We start from the raw sequence: 22002 nt of genomic DNA on the forward strand, positions 1-22002 counted from the left end.
TTCCCTTGAAAAGTTTGGGGTTTGAGAAATCCACATTTTCCAATGCAAAAATGTTTTGGCAAAAAGTAAGTCATTTTTGTGAGAATAACCTAATTTATTTCCCCTCAAACAAGTATTATAGCAAATGTTGCTGGCTGGAAATGTTTTTCTAAGTAACAAGAATAAACTGGCAAATAATTTCTAACACTAAGCTGGTCATAATGATGAATATGTTCAAGTGCATGTTCTCATATTTTGGCACTGTATTTGGTATCATTGAAGTCTCCTTTGGGATTTTTAACTTTTGCAGAACTGCTCTTTGTTTTACACCCTTATTCCTCTTACTTTCTGTGCTGGAAAGTCTGATCATATTCTCCATTTGTTTTGCACTGGAAAGAAAAATATTGCTTCTGCAATCAGACTTATCTTATGGATTGACCTGAAAGGTGTTGAACAACTAAGAACGTTGTGATTTAAGTCTTTCTTTAACTCCTTCGAATTATTAAGAACTAGGGTTAAAATGTGCAGCTGTGCAGGCAACCACAAAGCCCAGATGTAGTCTAAAGCTTCAAAGTGATTAACAAAATATTGAATCATTGAAGCATCATATTGTAGTGGTAACTAAACAGTAAATTTGCCAAATCCTTGATATAATTTGAAATATCCATGTATTTAATTTCAAGGCTAATCACCAGAGGATTTTGCTAATTTTACCACAAACTCACCAAAAGTTATCTTTAATTATGCTTTAATTATTAAAGTCATTCTTTTTTCTAGTAGATAACAAATACAATCGATAGAGTAATTTTGGCAGTTCGTTGAAAAACAGTTTCTCAAAGTTGTAAAGCATTTATTTTCTTTGATTAATGAATATGAATGTTTTTGGCTACCAGGGAAAATCATAGACTCATAGAAAATTAGGGTTCAAAGGAACCTCAGGAGGTCATAGTCCAACCCCCTGTTCAAAAGAGAACTATCCCCAACTAGACCATCTCAGCCAAGACTTTGCCTAGCCAGTTTTAAAAACCTCCAAGGATGGAGAGTAGGCCTGTGCAAATAGGGAACTATTCAATTCAGATTCAGCCGATATGGATGCCAGCAATTTGAGTCAGAGCTCTGAATCACTTTTCCGATTCGGTTCGGCCAAAGCAGCTTTGGAAGATTCAGAGCCGATTCAGAGATTTGGCCATAGAGTATAATGGGGAATCAATGAAATATTTATAACTTAGTTGTTGTTTGGATGATTCAGATATAACTTACAGGGATAGGGGTGTCTGCTGTGAGCATGGAGCCTGCCATGTTTCAAGAGGATAGGTATAGGGGTTTCTGAGAAACTGCCCCTCAAAATTCTGAAATCAAAACTCATGTCACATGTGCGTGTTAAGCTACAGCAAAGTGAAAACTGCAGGAGTGGTGGAGTCTGCTAAGTCCACAAAGCTTGCCAAGTTTCAAGGAGATAGGTGCAGGGGTTTCAGGGAAACTTCACCTTAAATTGCTGACAAGCAAAACTTGTGACATAGGTGACACTGTGTGTGTTAAGTCGCAGCGGGGTGAAAACTACAGGTCTGCTAGGGCCTGCTGTGGCCATGAAGCCTGCCAGCTGTCAAGGAGATAAGTGCAGGGGGAGTCTGGGTTCTGGGGCCCTGCACCTCTGGCCACAGGCAGGCAAAACTCATGACATGGGTGGGTGACACTGTGTGTTTATTCAGGTGCGCCCTTCCTGGCACTGGGGCCTCTGCACAACACGGCAGTGTGCCCCAGTGAGGTCTCCTCCCCTACAGCCTCAGCTCAGTCCACCACTGTAAATGACAGCAGGTGAAAATAACTTAGCTGGCTCAACACCAATAGCACCAGCATCATCAAAGGTACCCAAACAGAACTGTCAGGGGGTGGGAGGGAAAAGGGGGATGTAGCAGCACAGGTCAAAGTGCAGAGGTACCTGGGAAGTCAGATATCCAGTAGGTTGTAGCGTGTCAGAACTCCACTGTCTAATCTATACTGAGTCTATGAGTTTCTGCACCTACTGCCTAGGAGGCTGATGAAGTGCAGTTCACAGGCCCAGCTCTAAAAAGCGGTTTGTACATTCAAACAAGCTCTAACCTCATCACCAAAACTGAAGCCAACTTCCTACAGCTCAAAACACAAAACCTGCCAACTATCTCCAGTCCCCCCACAAACTGCACACCAGAATCTGTCAAAGACACCAATTCCCAACTACCTGAGGGGGCACATTCCTCACCAAAAAAACTCTCTGCCTCCAGTCTCTCAGGCCTGATCCCAAGAGGGAAAAAAATTATAAACCGCTTTTCACAGCTGGGCCTATGAACTTCACTTCATCAGCCTCCTAGGTACAGAAACTCACGGACTCAGTATATACAGTGGAAGTCTGACACATTGCAACTTGCCGGACATCTGACCCCCAGGTACCTCTGCACTTTTACATGCCCCTTTCCCCTCCACCCCCCAGCCCAGCCTTTCCCTCACCCCTGACACCTACATTTCCATTTTCACTGACTTTCTTGCTGGCATTGCATGCCAGCCTCTGGCTTCTTTACTATTCCTTCCATCCAGGACCAGGAGACACACCAACTGCAGGAACTTCCTCAGCCTGACAAGGGGTTTTTCAACGCAGAAGCTGGCATCTGAGGCAGCTAAGCTGAGCTCACCTGGAGCCTCACAACTGCACTGCAACCAGCAAGCATCAGGCCTGTCAAAGATGTGATAGGCCTGGGCTGTCCCCAGGGAAGAATGTGTGCGTGCGTGCATTAACTGGGGGTTATGGCGCCTCCTAGCTGCCTTTCACCAGGGGATCATTAGTCGTGGCATTTACGGGGCTGTCATACCACCAGCAGTCCCACAAAGCCTCCCTACCCTGGCAGGGTGTAGTTTTAGTGGTCGCCCCCCTTTCTGTCCACCTTTCCCCCACTATTCCGGGGTGGCCTGCCTCTGCTTTGGAGAGATGGGGGCTTTGGAGCAAGTGGGGGACTTCCCTTTCGGTACACTTGCACTGGTGCCAGGCTGAGCAAGAAGATGGGTTGGGGGGTGCTGGCTCCTGAGATGCAGCAGCATCACCATGGTGGCAAAGTTTTCATGTCCTTGCCCCGGTTGATCTGCCTTCAGCAGTGCTGGCAGGTAGCAAACCTGGGATCATCTGCCAGCTCAAAATGCTCCCACACTATGCTACTAGCCTGCTTCTGGGTTAAGCGTGGGGATACTGCCTTATCCCACTCCTCAGCAGGCTGAGGTACAACAGCAGGAGGAGCTACCTCAGTTGAGCCACTTGCCTGAGCCTCCACAACCTCAACTTTCTGTGAAGTGCTGCTTTCCGGAGAAGGAAACCTGGGACTAAGGGAACTTTGAGGGGTGTGGAGCACAAACTCTGATTCCCCCTCGGTCACCAGAATTGCTTGAGCCAGGGCGTTCAGGTCCCCTCATTCCAGCTCCAGCTCCTCCTTTGGCAGTGGGAGGCTCATGCTGGGAGATGACATTGGGGTGTAGGAGAAAGTGATTCTGCTGGTGGTGACTTTTTCTGGAGTTAGGGGACATGGTGCAGGTGCAGGGACATTGGATGCAGGTACCACTCCCACCTCCTTTCTTCCACTGTCAGCAGAAGCCTCATGCCTGCTTGGGAAGATAATTCGTCTATATTGTGTGGGGGCAGGTGGGGGGATTGCCAATCTAGCTCTCCCCCTACCCTCTCTCCCTCCCCTGCCAGAAGACCTGGCTCCTGCCTTTCTAGCATGCTTCATATTCATCTTTCCTGTGCTGCAAAAGGTGTGTGACTGTGTGTGTCTGACTTCTTCTGTGTTTTTCTTTTCTGGGGTGTGTGACTATTAGATTGCTTGTGTTGTGCATTAATAAATGTCTGTGTTGTTCTTCTGTAATGTAGGTTCTTGTTTTCTGGGTTGTACGATTATTAGATTGTTTTGTGTTGTGTGTAGTGGACTGTGGGCTAATGAATCTGATTATTGATTATGAATAATAACTATGGTGTGTGTTGCACTTCTGTGACGTGATGTTTGTAATAACTAACTATATACAATCTCCTCTTCTACGAATATAGGACTTCTTCTATGATCTGTGTGAGTGTGTGTAACGTGTGCTTCCCTGCACAGTGATGAATCACACTGCTAGGGAAAGCACTGAGATTTCTTTTTTAAAAGTTTGCAAAAAGGAGAGAACAAATATGAATTGAAAAATTAATTGGATAAGTAGTAAGTAGAGTTATTCTAAAGTAAGCTAAGCTAAACTAAGCTCCTTTCTAAGAACAAAAAGGAGCAGGCTACAGACTGACTAGGAAGCAAGCCAGGCAGCACAGTATCTTTCTGATGCTGTTGCTCATTCAGAACCAGCTCACAAAAGGCACAGCAAGCCTGCAAACAGAGGCTTTTATGCTGTTTCTGTGGCCCTCCCCCAGACACTGTGATTGGAAGGGCAGTCAGAGACAAATCACTCCTTCCCAAACTGTGCTGCCAGGTGCAATAGTCTGGGAACCGACCTTCCCTGTGAAGACCGAGGTGAAAAAAACATTGAGTACTTTAGGCTTTTCTGTATAGTCTGTCACAAGGGTGCCTTTCCCATTCAGTAGGGACCTACACTTTCCCTGGTCTTCCTCTTGTTACTGGCATACTTGTAGAAACTCTTCTTGTTATCCTTCACATCCTTTGCTAGGTGCAACTCCAAATTTGCTTTGGCCTTCCTGCCTTCATCCCTGCATGCCCAAGCAATACCCTTATACTCCTTCTTAGTTGTTTGCCCAAGTTTCCAGTTCTTATAAGCTTCCTTTTTGTTGCTTAGTTTACTGAAGAGTTCCCAGCTAAGCCAAGCTGGTCTTCTGCCCTACTTGCTAGTCTTCCTGCAAATCAGAATGGTTTATTCCTCAACTCTCAGCTAGGTTTATTTAAAGTACAGCTCGCTCTCCTGGTCTCCTCTCCCCCTCAGACTGACTTTCCAGAGGATCCTGCCCATGATGTCCCTGCGCAAGTCACAGTCTCCTTTTCTGAAGTTTACTGCTCTCTATCTTCCTTTCCTCAGGATCGAACTCAAACATCTTGTGCTCACTGCTGCTCAAGTTGCTATTCACTAGTACATTCCCCAGCAATGTACATTCGCCATTCTCAAGACTACATTTATTTTTGAACAGTTCACATATTTTGAACAGTTCTGTGTTTTAGTATCTACATTTTCCTTTATCTTAAATCACTCTTCTTCTTCCATACTGTTGGTTCCACAATATTTTTATGTACAGCACAGTGTTATTAGGCTACTACACAATAAGTGTCTCATGTAGATGCACCCACAGATGACTAACACTGTTGATTTAAAATGTGATCTAATTTGTACCTTGGACCTTGGCATTTCCTTACTCCTTCCATTCTTTCTAATCTCTACAGAAAATGCTTTTCCTGATACACTATATCTAACTTGTCCAAGAATGGATCCTATTTATGGCTAATGGTTATTTTGTGATTGACTCAGATAACTTAGTCTTTCTCCTCTTCTGTCATTTCCAGCTGATGAGGTCTTACCTCATAGCATAAGTTCTTGTTATTCATTGGTAATAGGGCTGTGTGAATTTTTGGCAGACATTTCATTTTGTAGGTGTTCCAGCCTGTTTCAGAGCCCAAAACCTTGAATCCAAAATGAAATGGAAGGCTCCAAAACATCTCCAAAATTAAACGAAACCATCCAAAACATTTTGGAAACGTTTTGAACGTTTCAGAGGTGCCTCCCGGGAATAGTCCAGCCCAGCCCAGCCCAGCCCTCCTTTTAAAGTGCTGGGAGGCTGGGGCCAGGCGGGGGATGGGGCTGGGCAAGGCAGCCGTGGGGCCTTCTCCTGTGGCTCCCCGCATCAGGACAGAGGCAGGCACAGCTAGAGGATCCACGGGAGAGTCTGCAGTGGGGGGCTGTGCCTGCCTCCCCAGGCTGATCCGAATCTCTGAATCAGTGCCAAAACAGCATCAAAACTCTGAAACAGATCAGACCAAATAGAAATGAAACAATGATGTGAAACACTGAAATGAATCGCTGTCCTCCAAAATGGCCAAATCCAAAACTGAAACAAAACATAGCCATTTCACACAGCCCTAATTGCTAAGATTATGACTTCACACTTTGTATTATTAAGCATCTTTCCATTTTTTTAATTACACATCTCAAGGTCATCCAGTTCTTCTTGTATGGTATTCGAATCCCTTTCTAAATTGACAATGTCTCCCAGCTCTGAGTCCTCAACAAATTGAACTAGTGTACTTCCATTTTTTTTCATACCAAGGTGTTAAAAATTTGACCTTTCTGTCCCTTTAACCTGTGAGCTCCCAGAGTTGAACAGCTTCAGATGCAAATTAAACTGCCTCAGGGCTGGTCTTTCTTGAGTCTCCTGTCTGTTTCTAAATGAGGACTGGACTGAAAAAAAGTCTTGTTTTTCAGTTCATTTGTGGAAATACATGTCAATCATCTGTCCTTGCAATTCTATTGGCTGTGCCTAGAGGTAGGGTGGTGCACAGCCAGGAGAAGCAAGGGTTCCAAACAGGGATGGACACAGTGAGGTGGCCTTTTTGTGGTGGCCCTGCCTCCTGCTGGCCAAGGGCCCCCGTAGCCCCACTCCTTCTTGCTGAATGGCTGAGGAGGTGGCACCCCACCACCGCTGATTGGGTAGGGGGCTGCCCCTCACCAAGGGGATGCCCTGTATTCTGGGAGTGCATCAGTGGCTACCCTACCTACTATATGTCCTGCACAACAGATCAGTGTTATATCTTCAGAGACACTTCTTCCAGCTCAGTGCTTCTCATACTTTTGATACCTGGGACACACCTTTGCTATGCATTAAAATTGGCAGCATACTTCCCTCTCATACCTATAAAGGCAGTAACATAAGTAGGAATGTGCAAGAGGGGCATTCATCATGGGCACCAAATTAGAAGGGGATCCAGACTCACTCCTCACTTCTGTCTAGCCTTCACCCTGGCAGCAAGAGTAGCCTGTGGCTTAGCCATGCAGGGAGCTCTAAAATAGTCCCTGACTGCTGCTTTAAGAGCAACAGCCAGACCAGGTGGCAGTAGCTGCTGCAGCTGCTTGCCTGAGGACTTTTTCAAAGTAAGACTGGGTAAGACTTCAGTGTTCCCCCTGCTTCCCTGCTTGTAACCCATACATGCCCTCCCCCTGTGCTCCCACAGGGTATTCCCAGGGCATCAACTCTCTTTGTTATGCTCCTGTGAAAAAGTGTGTGTATATCTATATCTATATCTATATAGATATATAACATACTCCATTCCCCTGTCAGAGGAAATCATACTAGTGCTGAGATGTTAAAAAATGACACTAAATACATCTTTCCTTAAAGCAAAGTCTCTATATTAGTGGTTCTCAACCTTTTTAGCCTCAAGGCATCCCTTTATATTTTTTCTGAATTTCACAGCAGGGTTACCAGTTGAAAATCACTGAGACTGATCTAAATTCAGAAAAGATACAGAGGCTTTGAGGTGAAAAAATCTGAGAATCACTGATTTAGTTCATGTCACTTAAAGGCAGCAGGCCAGAACCTAACCCTGCTGTGCCCTTCTCTTTCCACTGTCTGCCCCCATCCTGATCCCTGGTATATACCTCAGGAGGTGAAAGCAGCCCCTACTGCTGAGGCTGCTTTTGCAGGGTCTAATGCCAGCAACCACCCCTAGACTCACCCTGGCAGCCCTAGGAGCATGGGAGGGGTGAGGGGGATGAGCGACGCTGCAAAATGTGGCTCCATCTATGTATCCACCTACTTGCAGCACAGCATGCTGCTGGGAATGTTGGGCTGGGGAGGAGAAGGGCACAGGGTTCAGGGCAGAGCTGGAGAAGCCAACAGTTGTGGCAGTAGTCCCCAAAGAAGTAGGTACTGCTGAAGTAGCTGGGTCAAAAGTACAGTGCTGGACAGGGAGGAGGACTTTTATCTCCTGACACAGGTCGTACAAGGGGATCCTATAACTTCCATAACTTTCATAGCTCTTTAGGGTGCTGGGGCACACCCTTTGGGAATCATTGTGTCAGGCCCACTGCTGCCTGTTCTATAGTGAGAATAAACTAAATAGCATGTATTCACTAGTAGCTGACTGGTCAGTCCAACTAACAAAGGAAATAAATGCCAGTGTAGACAAATCCAAAGTTCCCCTGAAAACATACATTATATACATGCCTTATGGATTTGAAATGTGGGTGACCTACTGTTGTCATCTCAAGAGCCTGGAGAGGTATTATCAATGATACCTCTGGAAAATCCTCTTCATCAAATGGGAAAATCACTGCACAAATCCTTGCTGAAGCCAATGTTATCAGGAATAAATCAGTGATTTCCAAGTACCAACTTTACTGGACCAGGCATTGGGTGCAGATATCCAACTCTTGACTCTCCAAAAAGTGCTCTGTTGTGTCCTTAGCTGTGGCCTGAAATATTGTGACAACCAGAGGAAATGCTACAAGGACACATTGAATGGATGCCTCAAGAAAACGGACACTGATATCAAGAACTGGGAGAAGCTGGCTGCTAACTGACTCCAATGGCACCACAACCTCAACTAAGTGGCAGCCCAGTTTGAGGCAAAGTGTTTTGCCCTTGAAGCAGAAACAAGAAAGCAGGAAAAGAAAAATTTGAGAAATCTTGGCCTATGGCCTACTCTCCCCTGAAAGACCTGGAACTTCTATGGACAGATATACAGCTCAAGGATTGGACCCTTAGGTCACCTCAAGACCTATCAATGAGCTGTGGTACAGATTATCCTTGAATCGCTGCCACCACCACTGACTCCTTGAACCATGCAAGGAAAGTCTAACACACGTACACTCAACTTGGTAGCATTTCTTTCACTTGCATTTTAGGATATGATCATTTTAATATATTTTCTATATTCCTTGACTGTTTTGTAAACTTCCCAGGAAGACACAACCTGACTGACAAGATACTCAATAGGGGGTGAATAAATAAAACAATTTGTAACCACTTAAGTCTTTTAGGCACCTGTCAGTCTCCCTGGGTTGTTTACTACATTCTTTTTGTATTCCAGGGTGGGTCTGACCCTGAAGCAAGCCTTAGTTTTGGGCATCTTAAGGAAACATCAATTTCTACCATTCTATAGTTGTCTCTGGTTCAACTAACATTATACACAGTACCTCAGATGTTCCTATTCATCATAAACTGGGACTTGTACCTACATCCTTGTTTGCTTCTGGTAGAGGTAAGCTGTTAGGAAAAATCATTTATAAATGTGGCTGCAATATCTTGTTCATGATTGTTATTAATTTACTTTAATGTGAACATCTGTTCGCTCTCCATGGAAAGGCTGATTGTAGGATGTAGCAATAAAAAATTAAAGCAGAGCAGACGAACTGGAGCAGTAATCACAGTTTTATAGAAAATACATAATATCGAATAAACCTGATTTTCTTATAGGATTACAAGTTTGATTTACCAAGGGATCAACATAATATACTTAGATTTCTGAAAGACATTTTTCTTACTGTCAGACAATATTTCAATATATTTTTTTATACTACCATTTCCTTTAAACTGAGGTGTGGGAGTGTTTCAGATTGGGTCCTGAAGAAATATGTTCTTCATCCAATGCTATTCTATATCTTTATCAATGTTTGGGAACAAAATGTAAAACCTGACAATTTTTAGACAACACAAAAATTGTGGAGTGATGATAGTGTCAGGTGAGAGCGGTCTAGATAGCATGACACAATGGATTCACTTAAAAAATGCATGTCAATGCAGCTAAATGTAATATCATATATTGATGAACTAGGGAATTGTTCATACTTATTGTTGGAAGATTGCACTCTGGGGGAAAAAATGGCCTTAGAGGTCAGGATAGAAAACAGATTCTGGTGGCAGAGCTGTGCCAGGGAAGGTTAACTGAAATAATCAGAGGTAACTCCAGTGAATAAGAGTCATGGACCAAGCAGTGCAGCACTACCAGGATGTAGTGGGGACAGCAGATATCAATGCTTTTCTGCCTGAAAAGCCACATATATCCTCTGGTGGTGCTGTGACATGGTGAGTACAGGTTGCCACTATAATCAGCCTGTCCAGCCCCCAGCCATGGGTCTACACGTCCTCAACGGTAGAGGTGGTAGAAGAACATGTTAGAATCTCAATGGCTGTGAAGGCAAATGAAGGCTTCAGTGGAATGAGATCTCATTATCTTGGCTTCCTTGCCATTGGATCAAGGCCCAGGTCTATCAAAAACCATGTGGAAGCTAATGTGCAGAAACTTCTCCATGATAAAAGCAATCATGTACAGGTGTCTTCCATGAAAACTGCTTTTGCACATTATTCAACCCCTTTGACAACCAGCTAGTGATGATGGGAGCAGAATTATGAAGCCTAGAAACTTGTAGTTACTAACTAGCATGAAGGCAGCAGTTACAAGAAGGTCGCCTAGCATTTGGATGAGGCAGGAGCGTGATTCAGCAGCTGTAACTGTAACGGAGCATCTCTCTTTAGGATCCACTCTGCTCACCCCACTGAAATCGTGTCTCACGCTCAGGTGACACCACTGTCAGTGCATATGCTTTGAATCTTGATGCTGCTAGTGAAACCAAGGAGGAATTCTATGCCAACCCTGACCAAGTCCTTTCTGTCATTCTGGAGGAAGATAGACTTATTCTGCTCAGTGATTTCAATGAACGCCAGAGTTGGAAGGGACTCAGACCTCTGAAATGGAACTATTGGCAAGCAAGGAGTGGGAAAAGTTAACTCCAGTGTCATCTTCCTCTTGACCAAAGGAGTGGGATATGAACAAACCATCACTAATTCCCTGTTCTGCCAGAAACACAGAAAAATATCATGGCAATTTGGACATGGGTGTGGGAATTATAATGACAAAATTTGTAAATGACATCAAGTTATGGAGAAATGGGGTCACACTGGAAGACAGGTTGAGGATACAGGCTGACCTGGATAAGCTTATATAGTGGATGAAGCCACCAGGGCGATGCTATAGGTGGCAAAGCAAACCAATGCATCACAAGCAAGATCAACCGATGCATCACACGTAAGATCACGAATGTCATCGTCCTGGTCTACTCAGCATTGGTAAGGCCTCAGCTGGAGTACTGCATCCAGTTTTGGACATGGAGAAGCTGGAAAGAATCCAAAGGAGGGCCACACAAAAGATTAGAGGTCTGGAGAACAGACTATATGAGGAGAGGCTGAGGGACTTGGGACTGTTTCAGCCTGGAAGAGAGAAGACTCAGACGGGAGTTGGTGGCAGCCTTTAAGCATATACGGGTTGAACATAAGGGGCTAGGAGAACACCTGTTCACCAAGGCACCCAGGGGAAGAGTAGGAATAATGGTAATAAACTGATAGAAGATTGCTTCATGTTAGGCATTAGGAAAAACTTCCTTCTGGTTTATGTGTCCCGAGTCTGGAATAGGGATCTTGAAAAGATGACTGGATGCACACCTTGCTGGGGTCATCTGAGCTCAGCAATCTTTCCTGCCTTGAGCAGGTGGGCTGGACTTGATGATATCTGAGGTCCCTTCCAGCCCCAAGGGATGACAAGGTCCAATGGTCACAAACTCCTCCATGACCGTTTCAGGCTGGACATAAGGAAGAACTTATTTACTGTCCGAGCCCCCAAGGTTTGGAATAGATTGCCACCGGAGGTGGTTCAAGTACCTACTCTGGACGCCTTCAAAAGACATCTGGATGTTTATCTTGCTGGGATCCTATGATCCCTGCTGACTTCCTGCCCCTGGGGCAGGGGGCTGGACTCAATGATCTCCCAACGTTCTTTCTAGCTCGAATATCTATGAAATCTATGAAATCTATTTATGAATTTATGGCAACACCTGTGATCTAAGCATTGCTTTGAAATAATCTCAGTTTTGACATAAATAACGTATAATAATTTATTGAAAACTTCTCCCATTGATATCTGTTGGGCTCTCTGTGATGAAATGTAATGACTGTAAGGCCATTTATCCAGTCCTTGACATTGAGTAGTTTGTTTAAAGTCCTTTTATTTATGTATCTTGGACTTTTAAAGAATGTACCCCCTGCATTCCAAAAATATTATCATTTTTCTTAGGCATCACTATGCTAAGAACCCCTCTACATATGCGGGAGAGACACAATGGGATCTAATGTGCAATCCATACAATCATACTTCCTGCCATGCCCCACATGCGTGGCTGGAGATGCAATTGTGGAATCATGTATTAGATCCCATGGCATCTTATCACTGATGCGAGGGGAGCCTGGGTTCACAATCTGCTCCACTTTCAGTTACACTTGTTGCTTCTTAGGCCAATTTCATGTATCTATTTTAGGAAAAAGAGTTGTGGTGAGACATCTTAACATTGCACTATATCATCCCCAGGTAATGGTTTATGGGAATTGTCCAACTGCAATCTTGTGATTCAGGTATTCCCTGGAAAAAGTATTAGTGTGTAGCACAAAAGGTATGACTATATAAACACCATTCTTGTTTAAATTCACTGGTTAGCAAATTGTTTTCCCTCATCTCTCTTGGCATTTCCTCATGTTTTTTTCAAATGCCATTTGAGGAACAAGTCTCTGATAACCTTGCAATATCAGGGGGCCTCACTTTCTTCTTAGCTCTAGGGCTTACCTAAATGATGGCTTTACTTCTCCCCTGTGGGTCACATCACCATTATCCACATCTTGGATTAAATGAATTAATCATGAAACGTCTAAATGTCATGTTCTATGACACTGATACATGAAGCTGGTCCAGGTGCATTCCTGTGCACCCCGGTGGGATGTAGTTTAACTTGTCTGAAATTTTTGGGCTGCTCACAACTGTAAGACTGTTTCAGGGGACACAGTACCTGTCAGAGATGGCAAACTACAAGAAACTGCCAGTAGAATTTGAAGGCAGGCTAGATTTGTACCTTAAAAACTAACTAGTGTATATATATATATGATGAAACAAATTAAGCTGACTGCAATTAACAAATTACAGTCCCAACCATGTAGTGTATTCAAGAAAAATCATGTGGTTTAATTTCTGGTGAAATCCTGTTGTACTTCTTAAGTTTTCACTACAGATGGTGCTGTGTGATAACTTATGTGGTGTGTCACATCTGGAGATAAAAGAATGAGAGATTAACTTGCAATTCTTTGTTATAGTTTCCACAAGTCACCTAAAGTCTTTCTATATTTATATGGATAGGATATTATTTGATCATTGTTTGATTTTGGAACTAAAAAAATTGATGGATAAATAACAAGCCAATATTGAGATTATCATAAAAAAGATAATAATAAATAATAAATAAAACAACACAAATAAAAACAATAATAAATAAATAAATAAAAATACAAAGCTTGCTAAGAAGAATTTTTCCAGCTATTTAAATGAGTCTAATAAAAGTTACTGGATTTACCCAAAGAACCTTGTCTGTCATAAATATAAGATACTGAGATACTTTAATATTTAACAAGTCCATATGTTTCTTTAGTGGGGAAAAAGCAGTGTTCTGATTGTTGAGAATAATTAAACTTTTGTCCTTTGTTTTCATTTCTGGACCGTAATGATATACTATTTCCATCTAGTATCCAGTATCCTGGATGTTTCCAGTCTCATGTATCTGATAGGGGATCTTTATTTCGACTGGTGTCAATAGGAATTAGTTTTCTAAATTCAGGGCAGTGGCATGAGAACTAAAATTTAGTGCAAGTGGCACAAATAATGCCTATTTAAGAGAAGTATCTGGAGACAGAGAATGGAAATGTTTTTCTGTAAAATGAGAGAAAACTTGTGCATTGAGTTTGCTGCAAGTTACAAGTCTGACTCCAGGTACATGACCTACTCTAGTAGAGTTACTAGAGTAAATAAGGGTAGACTTTTAGCCTACTAGTGCAAACCCTTTGGGCTCTTATATACATGCAGGGAGGCTGCTCCAATGCTCTGTACTTACAGCACATCAGAGCAGACTTGATTAATCAAGTTAGTTGGAACATGGTAATTACCACGCTCCAGCAGGCTACAGTGTCCCTGTGCTGAAAAATGGTGGCAGGATAGTTTAAATTAAACCTTGTTCGACAAGCTTTAGTTCAAAGCACCCTGCTTCCATTTTTCAGTATGGGGACTTTGATACATATGATGCTCAAGACACTTTTAATTAGCATGGCTCTCAGAGCTGTGCTAATTAAAGTGCTAAAGTGCCCCCTCTCCCACCTCCTGGAGCACTTCTATGAACACCCTTTATGCCCTTTAAAGGACACAGGATACTTGTTCAATCTCTGCATTTTGAGTTTCTTATTCTATATTTGTAATCCTTATTGTAAAGCTAAAAACAAACAAAGAAAAAAACCCACCACCACTACCAACTAAAACAAAACCCAAAGCTAACCTATTTTTTCCTGTGAATTTGCTCACGTTTCAGATGGAAAACACTGATCCTGATGGAGTTCAATACACCATGGTACCTGCACTCCATTTGCTTCCTGCTTATGTACCTGCATTAAGGATGGCACAAAAGGAACGCCCTGGGAAGGCTGTTTTCTAGTTTACTTGTGTTCAATCCTCTAACTGCAGCAGCAGCAAAGAAAAGCTGAGCATGGTTGCCTGATTCTGCTTCTCCTTTTGTCTGTGTCAAAACCTCTACCAACTACATGCAAGAAGGATCAGCCCACTTTTATAAATATAGGGCCAGGTATTAATTTAGTCCGGAGCAGTCTAGTTTCACTATGAAATATGCTTCACTTGGAAGTGTTCAGAGGGAAGGCATAATAGGGGCACTTGCAGAACACATTTCCTCATACAGTTGCACCAATCCAGATCTTGTAGAATGAGATTTCTATGCCTTTGTACTCTTTGGGATCTTTGTTGAAAGTGCTGAAAAATCCCACAGTCTTTGCTTTTTTTTTAAGAAGCCCTCTGCCATATAACTTTTTTCTGTACTTATAGACATGGGTGGATATAAAATTTTGAAAAAGGGGGTGCAGATGGTGTGGTGCAACATCACATATAACACGATACACTTTTCTCCAGGTAAAAATAAATGAGAAGTTTCACTAGTATGCCAGGGGCCATATTATTCAGTTTAAGATCAAAGCAAAGATGAATTTAACTTTATTGGAATATACACTAGTTTCCTAGATTATATGTTAAATCAAAAGATTATTAGTCCTGTAGTCATTGTATTTAAATGTACATCTCTTATTAAGATTTGTAATATTGAAACTAGCTTCCTTGAGAGTCTTGATGGTATATCCCATGCTTCACTATCTATTATTTCCACTCATGAGTTGATGTTCACCTGCATTAATGTTACCACACCTGAGTTAAGCTTTTTAGCTTGAATTAAAGATAGGAATGTGAAATGGAAGAGAGATATTACCAGAAATGACTAAAAGACACACAAACTGCAGAACAAAGGCTAACTTAATTAACGGAACAAGACCATTACAATGGAAAGTGGGTCATTAGCACCTGAGATTAACAGGAATCAGTTATATTATAATGAGTCATGAAATCAATTGATTCCATCAGCACTGCCTGAAAAGAAATGCTGTTGCCCCTTCCAAGGCTATTGGCTTCAAAGTTTAGGTGCAGCAGGAATCAAAGGTGGTATAACTGCATCACTGCACCCTCCTGAATCCAGCCCTGCACTGTCTATTAAAATGATTTTGACAAAGGGAGTGATTAAAAATTGCAAATCACAGCAACATGGCTTTGTTAATAATATTAATGGTGATATGAAGGAATGAATGGATATGCAATGGTCTCGTTACTCCATAGAAGTCCCTCCAGGTCAGTGGTTTATAAAAATTGCCAGGTCAGTGGTAGAATAAAAAGAGCAACAATAAAAGAATATTTCAAATCTACAAGACATTCTCTGCTGCTACTTATTTATATTAATCACGTTTCCAGGTCAAGCTGATTGATTTAATACTCAATCTTGCCCCAATCTTTTGGCTCCCTGGCTTTTACTGTTATGTTGTCTTTCTCTTTCTAAATATTGTCCTATATTTTATACTTTAGTGAACTGGCTTATCAAGCTGGGTTTGCATTTGGGGAAAAACTTGCTGGGGAAGAAGGGGGAGAGACATGATTCTGGGAGTGGTGGAGGTGGAGGTGGGGGTGGGGAGAGGGGCCCAGGGCATACAGTTTCCGAGTGAGTGGGAGGAGGTGCAGGGCATAGGTTTTGGGAGCAGGCATGGGGGTAGTAGTATGGGGGAGGAGGTGCACCACCATATCCATCTGGGAGCTTTTAAATAGTCCCAGCTGAGCTGCTACACTGTGAGCTCTGCCTGCCCTGGTTCTGCTGCTCTTAAAGCAACAGCAGCTGGGAACTGTTTGTTTCTGGCATGGCAATGGTTCCAGGACTCAACGGGGTTGGCAGGCAAATCTGGCACCATCCTGAGCTGCTTCCTGGGGTGGATGCTGCTCTCACCCACCCTTAGTTATACTACTGTGCTAGTGCATGTGTTTCCCAAAATCTGCAATTTGAAGAGTTTTCCTGCTGTAAATAAAATTTATGCCATTAAAAAGCCACAGTTGAAGAAATTGCCTGATTCGAGGAAAGTTCATTAGGGATGTGTATGATGTAGTGAAACTTGATGGTCATGATACTTCCTTGATGTTATTTGGGAATGCTATTTGGCATTGGTAAAGCACTTGTACAAATAGAAAACTGTCATGGTAACAAATGAGTTTGTCATAAACTATTTGCAGTGAATAATTTATTTGTCCTTTTTCTGTTCATGAATTTGCAATCAGATGCATTTTTATTAATTAATTCTTATTTGGGGAATTTACCTATAGCTATATTCCAGGGCTTACCATATTCCTTGACTTAACATGGACCACTATTACAAAATACAATTTTTCAATTCCAGAAAGTTGAAAATATTACTTTAGGTTAAAATAGGTGGCTTATGTTTTCTCCCTCATGTAGCAAAGATGGCATATCCACTCAACTACCCCTAGCATAGGTGCACTGGTTTAATATAAAGGGGTAATTGCAAAATTTACTTCAAAAGTGCCTATCTCCTCTTTTTAAGTGCTTTTGAAAATCCCTTTAGGACCTTATTTGCATCTTTAGGAGTCTAAATGCCTATACAAATAAATTAAAAAATTGTCCTCCTAAATCACTTTGTAGCATTTGAAATATTTGCTTAAACCCTCAATATACAAGTCCTTTTCCCTCAATCATTTTAATGGCTCTTTTTTGTTGTCCCTCTCTGATATGACAAGCTACTTCCTTCTACTCATCCATCTTTACACTTCTAAATGATTGTGTTTGAAATGCTTGTGCAAATCGACTTTGATTTAACAGTGTTAATATTACAGAAACCCAAACTTCCAGATTATTCTCTTTTCATTTCTGGGCTAGACTAGGGTTGATGTAAATCCAGAAAGCTGAAAACTGCATTGAATGAAGCTGTGCCAAGGTTACCACAGCTAAAGATCTGTCTCTTAGACTGTAAGTTGTTTGAGGCAACTAATACATTCAGAATAAAGTATGATATACTATAATATACTAGGATTTTACTCATTTCCAGTCTCATATTTTCTTAATTTGAGTAACACAGATATGTAATGTCACCCATGTGAAGAGATAGAGCATTCATTTGTATGCTTTTCCTATCCCTGCAGCAAGAAAGGAATGCATGTCTTGCTTTATAGAAAGACACTTAAATACAGATTAACATCATTACCATAAAGGGTCTATGTAGTATTTTTAGCAGATCATTAATTAAGACAAGAATTAATGGTAGAGATAAAGGGTAGTTGATTTAAATAGTTTCTAACTCTGATAAGATACCTTATCTCCTTAATAGTATAACATTGATCTGTGCCCTATATTTTTAGAAATGACAGAAAAGGATGGGGTGTATAGTTATACTGAAAGGATCAAAATTAAGTTGAATATGGTCCTTCCAGAATGTAGCTATATAACACTTTCATTACAAGACTGATTTTTATTTTAGAATATGCCTTATTTAGGTTTTAATTGAAGACCCCAAACTCTGGGTTTTAACTGGAACCCAGTGTCGTCAAACCTTCACTCAAGATTCATAAATGTTTTGAATTGACCAAAGCCTAGCTTTGAAATAATCTTACATTATCTCTTTATCTATTGAATAATACTTAAAGAATGGCATGTGCTCTATAGGTTGCACAAAAAAGGCTGCTAGTCAAAGGTTCTGTCCTATGGCCATTGTAGTCAACTGGTGCCCTTCTGTTGGCTTCAGTGGCCTTTGGGTTTATTTTTTTTTAGCACAATTCATGAAAAGAAACAATGTGGAGATGGGGAATGATTACTAATAATAATACCTAGGATTTTTTTAAGACATTTTCTTAGTGGTAATTCTGCCTTGGGAACTCCTAGTTTAGTGGCTATTATTGAGTAATAATAGCTGTTGTTTATGCTAGGCCAAGTAGGCTTTTGAAAAGAAAACGAGGCAGTAACAATAAAAGAGGCTCTATAACCCTTCTGTCCCCCATAGCATTAACAAACAAGTCTTACCACGTTTTCACAGTGTTTAAGTAAACTGGTGCAGTCCGATTTCAAGTTGCAATTTGCCCCCAATTCTATTTTTGGAATGTTTAATGATAGGATTTTATTCCAAAATCCATTATAAAATATTAATTGGACAGAAGCATTGCCAGCAGCACAGTTTACACTATAATGCAAAATATAAACATATCCAGAAATCTACCTGCTGGGGTCTGACTCTAGAGTAAGGCATCATCATCTTCCCTTTTCAAATAGTCACACAGATTCCCTGGCTCACCTTCCATTTGTATTTGTTCCTGGTTTATAAAGAGAGAGGTAAATATAAGTTCTTGGTGATAATTCCTGCATACATGAATCTTCGTAGAGCTGGGGAATTGTACAAGTGGTAAAAGTACCCTCTATAAAAGTAAGATTAACCGGGCAGCATTATATAGGGGTATTAAATTAAAAGCAAATATTGTACTGGGTTATATCCCTGGGATAAGAGTGATTTGTAAGAGAAAATATTCATGCTACTTACTATACTAATGCAGTTTAAGGTTTGATTTATATGGAAAAACGTTTTTCACAGCCCAACTCAACAGTTCTATGCAAAATTACCTCACAGTCTCCCTTCAGCCACTGTACCATTAGGGGGAAATAAGAAATAATAACAATTTTCCAACAAACCCCATGGCCAGATATCTTCTTTCATGTCAGAGCCCTTAGGATACAGCCATATAGCAAGCATTTCTCTTACAGCAATGTATGTACAATTTGTATAAAGTAGGTAATCTGTGACCTAGTAATTCTTCATCCATAAAAATAACCAAGTAATTTAAGCCTAAGAGGCCTTGATAAAATCATAGGATACAGTGCACATTTCCTGAAATATTCCAGGCCCTCAAACTCTAGGAACTGCCCACACTGGCTATACCAGGGTTTTTTTAAAGGCAAGATGGCCCTATCTGTAGGAAAAAAGAAAAAAAAATCCATCCCTCACTCTGAAGAATATTTTCCACTACCATTTGAAACGCATTGAAATACATCAGGGATGTCAAAAATCAGGGCAGCCCTTGGAGTCCCATCATCCGGCCATAAATGCTGCTCCTAGGTCTCAGAGTTGACCCACATGTTGGACATGAAATATGCCAGACCAGCCCTGTGAACAAGATCCCAGACTTTTGCTATACATAGTGCCTTCTCCAGTCAATCCAGGGCCAGTGCTAGACAGGGCACCTGCCCCTGCCAGTCTGTGATGTTTGCTGCATTTAGGGCATAGAAAGAAATGCAACAACTTGGTCTAATTCATAGTGCATCACAGAAAGTGCCCTGAGTCAGACCAGTCCTCCTGAGCTAACAAACATTAGCTGTTGGGTTGGGAGGGTGGAGGGTTGTCTCAAATTTGAAGCTGATCCGAGGAGAGAGGCTGTGTTTCTACAGTGTCTCTCCCCTAGCTCAACCCCGTCCTTGCAGCTGTGGTGCTGTCTGGATGGGAGAGGGGAGACAGCACAGGAGGGAGTTCATTCTGGGGTTTCCTCAAAAATGCTGTAGTGGGGAGGTGGGTGGATTGAAGCCATCTCCAATCCACCTGCTCCAATACACCTGCCCCACTCTCCAGCGCTGGATAGGCAAACCCCAGAATGAGCTCCCTCCACTGCCTTTCCCACCTCCTATTTTGAAAATAGTACAGTTTGCAGAGCTAGACTGGTCAGTTGAGTCCTGCTTCCAGCATGCACAGACAGAAATTAATGAAGGTGCTCCATGCAATAAGGGTTCAGATTGTCACAGGATCGGGTCCTTTTAAAGAAGTCTGTAAACTAGTGTTTGGTCATAGATGTAGACCACTTTCTGGGGTCAGATAGGGCAAAAATTGTCACATCTGTCTGAGTAGACAGTGCTTGCTCCAGCCAATTTGGGACCAGCACCACATATGGCACCTTCTCCAGCTGGTCTGGTCTGCATGCTGCATGCATGGCAGTGCACATCCTAGATAAGCTGTCCACATGCAGCATGTGCATCATATGTCCTGAACTTGGCAGACCCTGCTGCATATGATTGATTCAGAAAGCAGGAGGGGTCCATCAGCACGACCCAGTCTGGAGGACAGGCCTTGCACCAATCAGCCAGCCCATGTATGTACTGGGCCTGCACCATTCACCCAGCCTGTGGGGTCAGATAATCTGACACCCCTACAATACATCAATATTCTTCTTCTTGTACAAACACATTTAACTGATAAAAAGAAGATATAGTCATTTAGTCCAGGCCACTGCTCAAGGCTATAGCATCTCTGACTAAATCATCCCAGCCAAGTGTCTGTCGAGTCTGCTATTTAAAACTGTCAAGGATGGAAATTACACAGTTTCTCTAGGTAGCCTGTTCCAAGCGCAGAGGTTTACATTCGTCCTTGTTGAAACTCATCTGACTGATTGCAAATCATTTCTCCAGTCTATCAAGGTCATCCTGCATCTTGGCCCTACACTCCAAAGTATCTGTAATTCTACATAACTTGGGGTGCCTACAGTCATTCAGGACCCCATTTTAACTCATGGTACCTTTACGTAAGTTAGAGCCCCTCCTCCCCCTGATCCAACAGGTGTTTACCTCTTGGGTATGGGGTGGGGGGTGGAAGGAATCAAGCCTGTCTGCACCAGGTTTGGCCAGCATGTAGGGTCACCACAGAAGCCTCTGAGGAGGTTGTGAACTACCCCTCTCTTCAGTCCTCCCTCCTCCCCTGCCCAGCTCCAGGGCTGTCAGCAGGGGGGGAGAGTAAAGGGAGCAGGATGGAGCTGCCAGCTGGGCTTTGCTTGGCCTCAGCTGGAGGAGATGGGGTAGAAGAAAACTCCCTTTGCTCATAGGCTCCCCCACAGGTACCCAAGCTGGGGTACTGGGCAAATTGAGCTGGGCCCTTGAGGCAAGGAGCCTCCATTCCACAGCCCGCCTCCAACTCAGGCCAGGCAAAGCAGCTGGCAATGGCTGCTGCCACTCTCAAGAGGTCCAGCTGGAGCTGGGGGAAGCAGGGTGGCCTGGCAGCCTCCCTGCTTGCCTCACAGGCCCTGGCCCAGCTTTCCCCAATACCCCGGCCGGCTCCTGAGACAAGGGGGTTCTGTTGCACACCCTGCTCCAGCTCAGCAGGCAAGTTCCCTCTCCCCATGACAGCCCCAGTGCTGTGTGAAAAATTAACCCTTGAGGGAACACACATTCCCCAAGGCTTTCTAAAGCAGAGTGCCTTAATCTAATAACTCATTAGATGATGGTTAATTTTTTATGCAATTGGCAATCTTAAAAGTGTCTTGCTGCTATGCACATGTGTTATGTCATGGCTGTAGAGCACTTTTAAGGGCCAGATCATGCAAAGAATGTCACTTCTGCTTGCACCCTTGGTGTCATCTGTAAATTTGGTAAGCATGAACCCAGCCCCATCACTCAAATAACATATTAAAACATTGAACAATAGTTTCATAGTTTCATAGTTTCTAGGGTCGGAAGGGACCTGAGCAGATCATCTAGTCTGACCCCCTGCCATAGCAGGAAAGAATACTGGGGTCAAACAACCCCAGCAAG

The 22002-nt window shown here is 42.6% G+C and overlaps 1 long non-coding RNA gene across 1 annotated transcript; it reads left to right on the top strand.

Moving 5' to 3' along the window:
- Positions 1–3757: 3757 nt before the first annotated feature.
- On the top strand, positions 3758–8086 carry LOC109312203. Its single transcript, XR_002101736.1, has 3 exons — positions 3758–3859; positions 6470–6477; positions 8075–8086. It is a non-coding gene; the product is annotated as an uncharacterized LOC109312203 (long non-coding RNA).
- Positions 8087–22002: the final 13916 nt, after the last annotated feature.

The sequence above is a fragment of the Crocodylus porosus genome, unplaced genomic scaffold (assembly GCF_001723895.1).
Source record: "Crocodylus porosus isolate Cpor-Errol unplaced genomic scaffold, CroPor_comp1, whole genome shotgun sequence".
NCBI classification, from domain to species: Eukaryota; Metazoa; Chordata; order Crocodylia; family Crocodylidae; genus Crocodylus; species Crocodylus porosus.